This window comes from Cervus elaphus, chromosome 11 (genome assembly GCF_910594005.1).
Source record: "Cervus elaphus chromosome 11, mCerEla1.1, whole genome shotgun sequence".
NCBI lineage: Eukaryota > Metazoa > Chordata > Mammalia > Artiodactyla > Cervidae > Cervus > Cervus elaphus.
The window spans coordinates 95,897,134-95,911,089 of NC_057825.1; the positions used below are offsets into that span (position 1 = coordinate 95,897,134).

General features: G+C 47.9%; 1 protein-coding gene across 2 annotated transcripts in view; it reads right to left on the minus strand.

The window, feature by feature from the left end:
* Positions 1 to 13,956, minus strand: part of IL1R2 (interleukin 1 receptor type 2) — a 39,312-nt gene that overhangs the window by 22,419 nt on the left and 2,937 nt on the right. Inside the window, exon 1 of one of the 2 annotated variants that reach the window (XM_043918514.1) lies at positions 3,288 to 3,311. The exons of the other annotated variant lie outside the window; for it this stretch is intronic. The gene's annotated coding sequence lies outside the window, so the exon portion shown is untranslated. Of the gene's footprint in view, positions 1 to 3,287; positions 3,312 to 13,956 lie in introns of those variants that run through there. 2 annotated transcript variants of the gene reach the window in all.

Below are 13,956 nucleotides of genomic sequence, written 5' to 3' on the forward strand. Positions count from 1 at the left end.
AGATCAAACCAGTCAATCCTAAAGGAAAGCAACCCTAAATATTTTTTAGAAGAACTGATGCTAAAACTGAAGCTCCAATAGTTTGGCCACCTGATGTGAAGAGCTGACTCATTAGAAAAGACCTTGATGTTGGGAAAGATTGAGGGCATGAAGAGAGCGGGGTGACAGAGAATGAGATGGTTGGATGGCATCATTGATCCAATGGACATGAGTTTGAGCAAACTCCGGGAGATGGTGAAGGACAGGGGTCCTTGTGTGCTGCAGTCCATGGGGTGGCAAAGAGTCAGATACAACTTAGTGACTGAACAACAACAGTCAATACCACACATCTGAATAAATGAATGAAGTCAAAGACATTGACACAGGGACCGGGGGACCGGTGACGGATGTTGTGCTAAATACTGAGTGTTGATTCTTTTGTTTTGCGCCTGTGATGTGAACATCATGCCAAATCCATGGATGCTAAAGTAGAAGAGATTAAAGAGGTGAAGTAACTTGGCCAATATCTCACAGCTAGTACACAGGGTTGATGTTTAAACCCAGGATAGGTGATTCCAAAGCCCTTAGTCTTCAGAAACAAAGTTTCTATGACAGATGCTAACTTCCTTCTCCAGTGTCTGCTTCCCCAATAACAGAAACCCCCCGACTCTTAACTAAGCACCTCCCATCCCACACAAAGACTACATTTCCCAGCCTCTCTTGCAACTAGGAGTGACCACATGATAAAATCTGGGCCAATGAAATGTAAGTGGAAACATATGATCCTCCCGGAAGTCAACCTAAAAGTGTCTGAAAAACTTAAAAGTCTCAGCTTCAAAGTCTGCCTTGCTGCCAGCTCAGTGTGGATATAGTGGCTGGATGGGGCCACGTGCAGACCGTGTGCGGAAGGAGTCTGCTCCTCGGTGCCTTCGTGGAGCTGCCCTCACCCCGACTCCAACTGCCCCCTTTGTTCAGGCTTCCTGTCACTCCTATCCTGAACCCCTAATTTCAAGGAGCTCAGGGAAGGAGCCCCACAGGGATCTGTCACACGTAACATTCTCACTGCTCTTCTTTCTGAGACCTGACTCTTAAAATTAAAATGTTTCTGCCCATTGACTGTAAGAAGTCATCTCAACTCTCCTCGGATGAAAGCACCCCCAAGGCTCAGGCTTAGCCTCCTCTGATGGGGAGAAGGTTTGTAACTATTTAAAAGTCACTCTGACCCCAAGAGTCAGGCTGCGTCCACTCTGGGGTGGCTGCTTGCTGAAGCCTTGGAGCTGGGAGGGGATCCAAGAAATCTCATGCCATCACTTTCTTTTCAGGCGATGAACGTGAGACAGACGTTAACCCTCCTCTCAAAACCACATCTGGTGGGAGTGAGGAGTAGAGCTGACACAAGGACACGCTGTTCCAGGGGAACGAAATTCTACACTGTTGCTCTCCTCCCAGACCAGCCCCTGCTCATCCATCCCTGACCCCTCCTGGACCCTCCAGTCCCACCTGGGCCCCCAACCCCCCACCTGGACCCTGAGCCCCACCTGGACCCCTGACCCCCTGCCGAGACACCCCAGTCCCACCTGGGTCCCCCACATAGACCCTAGGCCCTGCCTGGACCCCCAGCCCCACCGTGGCTCCCCAAGCCACCACTAGGCCCCCGTAGCCCCACCTAGTGCCACCCCCAGACCCCCGCCTGCACCCCCAGCCCCACCTGGGCCACGGATCCCCTCCTGGGCCCCCAGCGCCACTGAGGCTCCCCAATCCCTGGCCTGGACCCCCAGACCCGCCTGGGCCCCCAGCCAAAGGCAGCTGTCTCCAGTCCTCTCTGTGGACTCTGGCAAAACAGCAGCTGCCCTGTGACCTCTCCAGGAAGTGGCTTCAGACAATTAAACCACAAACACATAGCAGTGATCATTTTCAATCATCTAAACCTCAGAAGCAGGCTGGAACCAGAGCTGCCGCGGTGTGGGAAACATCAGTTTTTGGCAGCCTCGAGGAAGAAGAATTCATTTTGCAGCAAAATGCTGTTTTCCTGTCCTACTTTCTTTAAATGTGTCTTTAAATTACAGGCAATTTGACATTTCTGCTTGAATCTAAGATGACCTTCTTACTGGAAGAAAGAAATTATAAAGGCATTTTGTTCCAAGTATTTGAGTTACAATTCTAGCTTTATTTTTTTCTTCTGTCAAATGACCTGTTTTGCTGAACTCAGTGTAAAAGTAGGGAGCAATAGGAGGCAAAGCAGGGCCAGGCTCAGAAAATGGCCAAAAATGTGGGGAAATTGAAAAAAGAAAAAGAATGAAGTAAGGTGGAAACTGCGGATGGTTCAGCCTAAGCCAGGGGTGCCTGGGGCCGGGGAAGGGGCGGGAAGGAGGGGGAGGCCTGAGCAGCGTCCACCACGGGCCCCTGAGGCCCAGGTGACTGTCCCCGCCCGTGACCCTGGGCCTGACTCCTGCTCAGGGATGGACATGTGGCCTACACATGTGCAGGTGTTCACTTCACCTTTTCCTTTAATTCTCAACAATTCCAGCAGACTAACACGTTGCAGAACGTGCTATGTACTAAAAAGTATAACACCGGTATGTATCTTACCTTGTTATTATTGTTTAGTTGCTCAGTCCTGTCTGACTCTGAGAGCCCACAGACTGTAGCCTGCCAGGCTTATCCGTCCATGGGATTCTCCAGGCAAGAATACTGGAGTGGGTTGCCACTGCTTTCTCCAGGGAATCTTCCTGACCCAGGAATCAAACCTGTGTCTCCTGCATTGGCAGGTGGATTCTTTACCACTGAACCACCTGGGAGGCCCAATGTATCCTACCTAGAGTCACCAATTTTGGTTTATTCTCTTCTCTCTTTGTCTTCTGTCTCTCCTTCTGGGCCCCCCATGACTCCTCATGACCTCTGTGCTTCTCAGAAACTTAGATCCAAATACTTTTCACTTTGATTCAGCTTTTAATTTAGAAAAAATTTCCAAGCTTAATTTTGATGTAAATATTAATTTCCCATAGTTTTCAGAAGTGGGGCCTGGGCCCCCAAACCCTGACTGGACCCCCAGCCCTGTTTGGACCCACCCCAATCCCACCTGGGCCACACACACACACACACACACACACACAGATACATACATACATACATACATACATAATTTCCCCTGAACACCTGAAAGTTTATTGAGAGTAAATAAGCAAAAGTTAGCTCCAGAGATAAATCTTCAGGCATTTAAAAGGAGCAAACATTTTATTCTCTAGTATATTTGAGTATCTCTCTTAATTCACCTAGAAGGTGAAACTTTTCTTTATTTCTACCTTTACCTTGTTCCCGGAAGGTTTTAAGCCACTATGAGTGGCTTCCATCTATGAGTCAGGAAGTACAGTCATCTAAAACACAAAAATGAGGTGACAGATCTTGACTATCAGTGAAGTCACATAGCTCTCCAGCCTCACGCCTCCCACTGAGTCACGTCCAGTATGCAAAATAGATTCCTAAAAATCTAAACAGGGTGTTTCAGGCATGTGATACAAAACCCTCTGAAACCTATGGGGAAATAAATATTTACATCAAAATTAAGCTTGGAACAGCAATTAATAATTCAATGCTGAAGCCAAATAAAAAGTATTTGGAACTACGTCTCTGGGAAACACAGAATGTTAGGCATTTGAGATTCTCTAACTTCAGACACAGAGAAATAAAAGACAGGTTTGAGGCAGACAAACGTGTTGGTTCAGAGCAGAATCCTTGAGAGATGTCCACACACTACTTTTGTCCTGTAGAAAAAAGAGGCTAGCATTTCCCTCCCTTCTGGGATTAAGGGGATTTGGAGCAGGACAGTGGGACGGCTTCAGGTCTGCGTGGCTGTGTCACTGGCAAGTCTTGACCCTAATGGGGTCGGGGGACAGAAGCACTAACTGGAAGCCAGGGCACAGGAAGACCCATCTTTGGCAGAAGCAGCCGCTGGGCCACATTGGGCGGAATCTCAAAGGGGAGAACCCGGTAAGGCTGAGACTCAGCTCCACCATGGGCTACACACTCTCTTTTATTTTACTGTCTACCAGTAAGTACCTTTCGCTCTAAAATCACCCTTTCCCAATGAATTTATCTACAAAGCAGAAGGAGAGTTACAGCTGGAGAAAACAAATTTATGGCCACCAGGGGGTAAAGAAGGGTGTAGGGATAAGTTCGGAAATTGGGACTGACGAATTCACACCACTACATGTAAAACAGAAAACCAACAAGGACCTGCTGTACAGCGCAGGGAACTCTACTCAATACTGTGTAATGACCTATATGGGAAAAGAATCTAAAAAACAAAAAGGAGCAAATATATGTACATACATAACTGATTCACTGTGCTGTACATCTGAAACTAACACAACATTATAAATCAACTATACTCCAATAAAAAAAATTTTAACAAAAATAAATTTTAAAAGTTAAATAAAAAAACAAATAAAATCACCCTTCCCCTGTCAAACTTTTTGAACTTTGACCAACTTCTGCCCCAGGAACCATTAACCAAGAGATTCAGCGAATCAGCCCAGCTCATCCTGCCACTCAAACACTCCACTCATGGGTTTCACTCCCAGCAAGCCACAGTCATTCAGGGCTCCTGGGGGTTCTGGACCAGCAAGCAAAGACACTTCCTTCCTCCAGCATCAGCCCCTCCCACAGGCCAACCCTCAACAAGCCCTCCTCTAGCTCAAAATAGTCACCTGTAGTCACCCAGCAGGACAGACATGGAAGCTGGGCCCCTGAGGCCCTTGGCACCCACGGTACAAACCCACCAGGCTTCAAATTCTCCCAGCCAGAGGTTTGTGTAAAAGGGGTTCGGCACTCTGAACAACTCCACAGAGCAAAACCCATGGGTCTGGTAAGAGTGTGTCATCCCCACTGTCAACGTGAGCAATGGAAAGACTCAGATACACTGAGCAGGTAACCCAAGGCCAGAGAGCTAATGGACTGATGCAGCAGGAGGTAAACTTGAATCTACACAGTCCTCATCCTTGGGACTGGATCTCAGCTCTGTGGAAGCACCTGGCGCTGGAAGGGGTTCCAGGAGCCACCAAGCTTAGCAGCCCACCTACACAGTCTTCCCAAACAGCATCCTCCACAGGTGGCCACGCTGGCCCCTCATAGGACGGACACTTCCAGTCTTAGAAAGAACTCATCATCAGAAACATTCGTCATTTCAGGATGCAGGCTTGCCTACCCCTAAGCTCCACTCAACGGCCAGATTCCAATCTGGGAGCAGCTCAGAAGTCCTTCTGTGTCTTCCAAGAGCCTTGAGGGTCAGGGAAAGGTGACCAGATGGTTCGAAGAGAAGTAGAGAAGAGGTTGTTCATTCACTAAGCTGTGTCCAATTCTTTGCGCCCCCACAAACTGCAGCACGTCAGACCTCCCTGACCCTCACCATCTCCCAGAGTTCACCCAAGTTCACGTCCACTGAATTGGTGATGCCATCCAACCATCTCATCCTCTGCTGCCCTCTTCTCCTTTTGTCTTCAATCTTTCCCAGCATCAGGGTCTTTTCCAATGAGTGCGGTTCTTTGCATCACGCAGCCAAAGTACTGGAGCTTCAACTTCAGTATCAGTCCTTCTAATGAATACTCTGGGTTGATTCCCCTTAGGATCGACTGGTTGGATCTCCTTGCAGTCTAAGGGACTCTCAAGAGTCTTCTTCAGCACCACATTTCAAAAGCATCAGTTCTTCTTTATGCTCAGCCTTCTTTATGATCCAACTCTCACATCCATACATGACTACTGGAAAGACCATAGTTTTGACTATATGGACCTTTGTCAGCAAAGTGATGTCTTTGCTTTTTAATATGCTATCTAGATTTGTCATAGCCTAGATTTAGAGAAGAGGCAGCTACTCAGAAAAAGAGGGATGGCTGACAGAGGAAAACACACCCACAAAGATGCAGCAGCTGATTGCCCAACAACAGAGAAGAAAAACTACTGAGATGAGAGCAAGAACCAAACAGCACAACAGAGCCCCATGAGAGCGGATGCTAACATCCCCCTCCACCTCTCCACGCTTCCTGAAAGTGTCCAGGTGTTTCAGCACAAAACAGCTGGTGTCTCTATGATTTTCCCTGAATCATGAAGAACAGTTTAAATCTCGCTCTCAGTCATTAAGAAGAATGATATAATGCCATTTGCAGCAACATGGATGGACCCAGAGATTGTCTTACTGAGTGAGGTAAGTCAGGCAGAGAAGGAGAAATCTCATATGACTCCTTATTGGTGAATCTAAAAAGAAATGATACAAATGAATGTATTTTCTCTGGACCTTCTTTCTCAAGATTAGGAAGTGCGTTATGCATGTGGTGGGGATAACAGCGAATTATCTTCCAGTGTATTCCCCTTCCCATTTCCTCTGAGTCTTCAGCCACTATGGCCCCCAAAAAAGGGGAAGAGCAAAGGCTTGCTCGGTAAGGAGGGCAGGAAGTGAACATAACATAGGGGATGTCCAAGTTGGGAAAATGGGTTCTGCCCCCACTTCCAGGCTCAAAATCTGAGTGCAGAGGGACAGCTCTGCTTTCCCACTGGGTCCCTCGAGGAATTCCCACCAGGGTAAAGTAGGGAGCTCTGATCAAGATGGCAGCACCCAGGGAGGATGGAGACATTGCATGTTAAGGTGGAGGGAGGCAGGGTTAGTTACCCGTGAGTCTCAGTTCTTTGCTGATGGAGAGGAAATACAGCTCCCCCTGTGCTTCCAGTGGAAAACTGGGCAAGCTGAGATCTGAGCTGATATGGGGCTGCCGTGATGAAGGACAAGATGACCTAGAGGCTGCGGGACACTCAGTCCATAAGGAGCAGGACGGCCGATTATGAAAACATGTCCTTGCGAACATGTGTGCTAAACTGCTTCAGTCATGTCTGACTCTTTGCAACCCCATGGACTGTAGCCCGCCAGGCTCCTCTGTCCATAGGACTCTCCTGGCAAGAATACTGGAGTGGGTTGCCATGCCCTCCTCCAAGGGATCTTCCCAACCCAGGGATCGAACCCATGTCTCTTCTGTCTTCTGCATTGGCGGGCAGGTTCTTTACCACTAGTGCCACCTGGGAAACCCAGAAACATGTCCTTACCAGTTAGGAAATAACCACTTACTTAAGCCCTGAGCTCTCCACACTCTGCCTTTCCAGAGATGCTCCCCTGAGATCCTTATGGTCCAAAGCCTAGTGCAGCACCTGCTCTGATGGATCGGTGCTCCTGCCCTGCTGGTTGGTACATGTTTTGGGTATCCCCTGCACAGCTAGCCAGTCTAAGCCAGGGGGAAAACAAGGCCATGGCTGGGGCACAGAAGACCATGGAGCCGCCAAGGGCACCGTGGGGTCATGTCAGCCAGTGCACTGGCTCTGACTCCCAGGAAGGACCAGACGCCAGGTTTCCCAGCCACGAACTTCAGCGGGAGATGTAGGCGGACACTGTGTGACCAGCCAGGCCCAGGAACATCTTCATGGAAGCCAGTGAAGAGCCCCCGGGCCAGCAGATGGGGACCAGCCACCCTCCCCATCACACCCTGGGGACACGGCTTCCCCAGTTCTCAGACTCTGGTCCTGGCGAGAAGTAGGTGACAAGGTCAGTCTAAAAGACTGAGCATCTACCCAAAGTGTTAGTTGCTCAGTCATGTCTGACTTCTTCCAGCCCCATGGACTGTAGCCCGCCAGGCTCCTCTGTCTATGGGATTCCCCAGGCAAGAATACTGGAGTGGGCTGCCATTTCCTTCTCCAGGGGATCTTTCCGACCCAGAGATTGAACCTGGGTCTCCTGTATTGCAGGCAGATTCTATGCCATCTGAGCCATATACCCAAAAGAGGCTGAATAAAACCCAGAGGGGCAGAGTTGGACCAACCTAGACCCTAGAATAACATGAACTGGCAGCTTAAATTCCCCTTTACTCATTAATAGGAGTGAGAAATGGAGGGTTTCCTGCCATATCAGTAAACAAGGATGTCACAGTCATCAGCGATCCCAGCCCTCCAGGGCACTCAGAAAGAAGAACACCGTCATGCCCTGGCAACCATTAGGGAGCAGTCATTCTCTACAGTCAGCCCTGAAGAACTCAGGATGTGAAAAAAAACACAGGATGCTGGGTGTGTGTTTTGAGATGCATATGAAAGGAATGATTTCAGTGAGCCCAGACTCTTGCATCTTCCCATACACAGGTGGGCACTAAATTCCTTAATTTGAGATTGGTTTTCTATAATTCACAAAAATACTTTTGATGTTCAGACTACCTACCCTTCGTTGCAAACTCCTATATAACCTAACTCCTCCCCACCACCTCCTCAGAGTAATTCTCTCACGGTTACTTGAGTTGCTGTCTCCCAGGCCTGAAGTCCTAAAAAATTCCCATCAAATAAAACATAGCTCTCAACTTTTAGGTTGTGACTATTTTTTAAGTTGACAGGAGCCTCAGGAGCCAAATGAGATTCTTATTAGAAAAGTTATTAAAAGCTCATTTTTGTGACATCAGCTTGCAGTGAGTACAAATATTCACCACCATACATATATTTTAGAAATATTTCCTCCCCAAGTTATTAAGCTGTCAGAACAGAGGAGATTTTTCTTTTTATGCTTCAAAAGATCATCTCTTACTCCCTGGAAAATATGCCCACCCAGAATGGCTTGTCCCCTAAGGGTCACAGAAGGCATAATTTCCCCCAGCCCTGTGCCCAGCACAGACAAGAGAGCAGGTGAAAATCAAGCCAAAAAAAAACCAATCATGCTAGGAAACCCAAACGATTCTGGTCTATTGGGTGTGGGGAAAGTCCTTGGCACAAGAATCCTCAGTCATTAGCCTGAAGACAGCCCAGAACTGACTGGATTTTCCACCAACCCAGGAAGTCCCACCAAGAAACTCTTTGCTCTCCTTTGGGGCCAGAGGGAGAGTTTCTGTTGCAGGGAAAAGGAAAAAAGAGGAATGAGTTTTTCTTTTCTTTCCTGAGACCGAAGAAGATAAAGAGAAAAGTGAGCAGGCCTGGCCACTCTGAGTTTTCACTCTAATTGTTCCTAATCTGTAGTCTGTAACTAGGTTTGCTCTCCTGCCCCCAACTCACATTTTGCACCTGTTATCCTGTATCTGGTACTCACCTTTACAGCCCTCTCCCCACAGATCCCCCCTTGTAGTTTTTCTCTTTTTTACATAATAGAAAGAAGGCCCAGTACAACACACAAAAGACAACAGACTGAACTACCAGGCTACCAGATGGCCGGACTCACCCTAACAGACCACCTGATGCCAGCCTATGCTGTTTTTAAAACAATGCAAGAGAAAGAATACAGGATCCTTACACCTTCGTTCCTCATCACCTAGCCCTGACTGTGAGGCCTCATCTAATATAAGCCCCCAGATTCCTCATGGAAGGGGGACACAGTTCTTGAGGCAAGAGCCTACCGTGTTCTCCCCCTCCGCCGGCTGAGGATCGAAGCTGCCTTTCTATTTCCTCCAAACTCTCTGGGTTTTTTTATCCCACTTCGGTGGGCAGAGAAAGCCAAGATTTTGGTGCCATTCCCTTTACACACACATGCTCCCTCTGGCTTCTCCCAGGCAGCCAGGGCAGCCAGATCCATCCCTGGTGTGAGCCGAGCATCCTGAAGCTGAGCTATCTGAAATCCTGCCTCCTCTCTGGCAACACAGGGGTTGATATACTCAGGTTCCCAACATCTGGACCAGTGCTACCTTGAGGTGCACAAGGCATTTTACTTCTCTGTACCCTTCACGTTAGGCATGATCACAGAATTGGTTATCATAAGAAGGAGTGGGAAGGACATGGGTCACCCCCAGGAGTTTTCTTTCTGGTGCCCCTCTCCCCAGCACTCTCTTCTACCGCTGTAAACCCCGAGCCCTTGTTGCTGAATGGTGGCCACCTAGGATAGTCAGGACACCCTGATAGGAGGCTGAGGTTTACTTCTATCCATGGGTCCATCCCCTTGTTCCTGTCTGTTTTCCCTTTGGTCATGTACAGATGTGAGAGTTGGACCATAAAAAGAGCTGAGTGCCCAAGAATTGATGCTTTCAAGTTGTGGTACAAGAGAAGACTCTTGAGAGTCCTTTGGACAGCAAGGAGATCAAACCAGTCAATCCTAAAGTAAATAAACCCTGAATATTCATTGGGAGGACTGATGCTGAAGCTCCAATACTTTGGCCACCTAGGTGAAGAGCTAACTCATTGGAAAAGACCCTGATGCTGGGAAAGATTGAGGGCAGGAGAAGGGGGTGACAGAGGATGAGATGTTTGGATGGCATCACTGACTCAATGGCTATGAGTTTGAGCAAACTCAGGGAGATAGTGAAGGACAGGGAAGCCTGGTGTGCTGCAGTCCATGGGGACGCAAAGAGTTGGACACAACTTAGCAACTGAACAACAACAAATAGAAACACCGATTTTCCACCCCAGCACTTGTGTTGAGATAATCTGAAGCCTACTGGTTGTCTACAAAAGTTATCTTTAGGCACAGCAATCCGAAAGAAGAATGAGGACATTGTTTTTGCTTTCTATTGCCCTGGAGCAAAAGACCACAGACTCACTGGCGTGAAACCAGGCCCCATTACGAGCTCACATCACTGTGGGTTTGCCTGCTCAGATAGATTCTATTCAGGGTCCCACAGTGAAGTGAAAGCCGCTCAGCCATTTCCGACTCTTTGCGACCCCATGGACTATACAGTCCATGGAATCCTTCAGGCCAGAATACTGGAGTGGGTCGCCTTTCCCTTCTCCAGGGGATCTTCCCAACCCAGGGATCAAACCCAGGTCTCCAACATTGCAGGCAGATTCTTTACCAGCTGAGTCACAAGGGAAGCCCCACAGACTGATATCAAAGCTTGGGATCCCGGCCCACTTGCCTGGGGCTCTTGGCAGAATTCAGTTCCCTGCAACTGTAGAGCTGGGGTCCCCACTTTCTTGCCGGCTGTCAGCCAAGGCCACTCTCAGCAACTAGAGGCCGCTGCCGCTTCCTGCCCCGGGGCCCTCTCCTCAACAGGACAGTTTGTTTCCTCAGGGCCAAAGGACAATCTCACTTCTACTTCACATCTCTCTTACCTCTGGACTCTGACCCCTAGATCTTCTTTTAAAGAACTAAGGGCTTTCCTGGTGGTCTAGGGACTAAGAATTCACCCACCAGTGCAGGGGACATGAGTTCAATCCCTGGTCTGGGAGGAACCGACAGGCTTCAGGGCAGCTAAGTCCGTGGACCACAGCTACCGACCGAAGCCCACACTCCACAGAGCCCATGCTCTGCACCAGGAGGAGCCACCGCAATCAGAAGCCCACACACCTCAGCTAGAGAGGGGCCCCCACTCACCACAACTAGAGAACGTCCATTTGCAGCAACAAAAGCCCAGCACAGCCAAAAATGATAAATAAAATCCTAATAAATAAATAAAGAGTCCAACTGGTTGTGCCAGGCTGGTCTTCCATTTGATTAATTTCAAGTCAACTGACTGGAGACCTAAAATACATCTGCAAAATCCCCTCGCCTTGGCTGCATATGGTCCCCAATTCGTGGGAAAGCCGTTCCATAATGTTTGGATAACCCACTCTCATTCAAAGGGAGGAGCTTACACAAAGCATGATCAGTGAGGGGTGTCTGAGAATTCTGCCAACCACAGACAGTTAAGAAAACATTCTGATGACTATTAGCTCTAGAAAATTTAGGGCACATCCAAAGCCATACGTTAACTTCCTTGCTCCCAGATAAGAAAACTTTGTCTCAAATATTCTAAAGCCTTCCTACTCAAGGTGTGGTCCCTGGACCAGTATCATGGACATACATCACTTATGAGAAATGCAAAATCTCTGGCCCCACCCCAGACCTAGGGAACCAGAATTGGCTGCGCTTTACCAAGATTCTCATGTGATTTGAGAAGCATTGATATTTAGGCCTGGCTTATCCTTAAATAGGGGCTTCCCTGGTGGCTCAGAGGTTAAAGCGTCTGCCTGGAATACGGGAGACCTGGGTTCGATTCCTGAGTTGGTAAGATCCCCTGGAGAAGGAAATGGCAATCCACTCCAGTACTCTTGCCTGGAGAATCCCATGGAGGGAGGAGCCTGGCAGGCTACAGTCCATGGGGTCGCAAAGAGTCGGACACGACTGAGCGACTTCACTTCTTTCTATCCTTAAATAAAGTAGGCAGATACCCACAGGAATTAAGAGCAGAGATAATGTTAAGTCCCTGTGCCTCTGATCACGCCAGCCCTCTCAGAGTGGTTTTTGAAATTTTGAGGTCAGTATCTCATAATCTGACAATGAGGATGGTGATGACAACTAACATTTATTGAACATCCACCATGAGCCAGGCACTGGGTGAAGTCTTGACATGTATGATTTCTTTTAATGTTCTCAGTACTTTACAAACTAGATATTATTATTTTCCTTTTAGAGGTAAAGACATTGAGACTTACAGATGTTAAATAACACCTCCAAGGAAATACAAATAGAAGTGGTGGGCCCAGGATTTGGCCCTGGTCCCTTCCACTTAAGGGTGATGTGATCTGATTGTCACAAGGTGTCAAAGCTACACTGGGAATCACAGACTGGGGGTCAGAGGCCTGTTCAACATGTGGGTGTGTATCTTCCAGTCAGAGTGGTGGCGCTGTCTTCCATTAAATGTCTTTCCAAGGGACAGGCTCATTGCAGTGGGTCACAGGCCCTGTCATTCACAACCTCACAGATCTGACTTACTTCCTGGCCCCTGAACACACTCAGGCTAGCAATCCCCAATTAAGCCCAAGCACTCTTAAATTTCCTCTTGACATGTCATGAAAAATTCGAGTGAAGTGGGTACTTTCCAAAAACATTTTTAAAATAACAAAAGAACCCCTGCTCTCTAATCCATCCATTTCAACAGATGAATGAAACATCCAGACACATAGTTATATGTCCAAGTCACGTAGCAAGATAATATCCCAGTTTTAAACTGGGCTCTTTGGGCCCATAATCAAGTGCCATGATAACTGACCTCCTGTGTTTAGGAAATTATTTATGTTTCATATGAGGTTCTTAACTCAAGTATGCTCCAGAAATGTTTCGATGGAGTTCCATACAGATTCTCAGATTTCTCTCGGTTCATGCTACTGGTGAATCAAATGCCCATTTATCTAATGAGATTCAATCAGATACATAACAGGTTCAGAACCCAGGTGCTGAAGGGAGACTTAGATGTTTTTGAAAAAAGAAATGTACTTTTTGCCATCTCAGTTCACAGACTCCCAGAATTCTAAGACCCTTCAGTGGACCCCACATTAAGAAGCCCTCCTCTGGGACTTCCCTAGTGGGCCAGAGGGTAAGACTCCATGCCCCCAGTCCAGAGGGTCTGGATTTGATCCCTGGTCAGGGATCCAACATGTCACAACTAAGTGTTCACACGCTGCAGCTAGAGAGCTCGCATGCCACAACTAAGGCCTGATGCAGTCAAATAAATAAATATTAAAGAAAAAGAAGTCCATAAACAGTTTATAAAAGTGTGGCAGTGAGGAACTCACCAGGTAGAACAGAGCAGTGGGTATCAGCCTTGGCTACACATCAGAATTGCCTGGAACACTTTAAAAACCAAAGATGCCTGAGCCCCACCCCTCAAAGTTCCTGATGTAGTTGGTCCCAGGTACAGAGAGTTTTTAAAGCTCTCCAGGTGATTTTAATGCTCAACCAGAGCTAAAACACTGGAGCAGGTATTCTGAGAAGCTAGAGGATCAACACCATCCTCATCACTATTTTTCCTGTGACCCCATCAACTGGAAACTTCCATATCCCTTTCATCTTTTCGCTGTCCTCTTCCTCCCTCCTTCAAGCAATACGCCTTATGAGTGGGGAACAAAATGGAGCGGAAACGGAGGTCTGGTTTCAGCCACTGATATACTCACTTGTTCCAGCTGATTCGCCTCTGGGCATGAGATCTCTTAACCTCCTAAGAAAGTGGTTCTCCAGGTCCCCAGACCAGCTGCCCCAGCACCACCTGCTGACTCAGTAGCCGCACA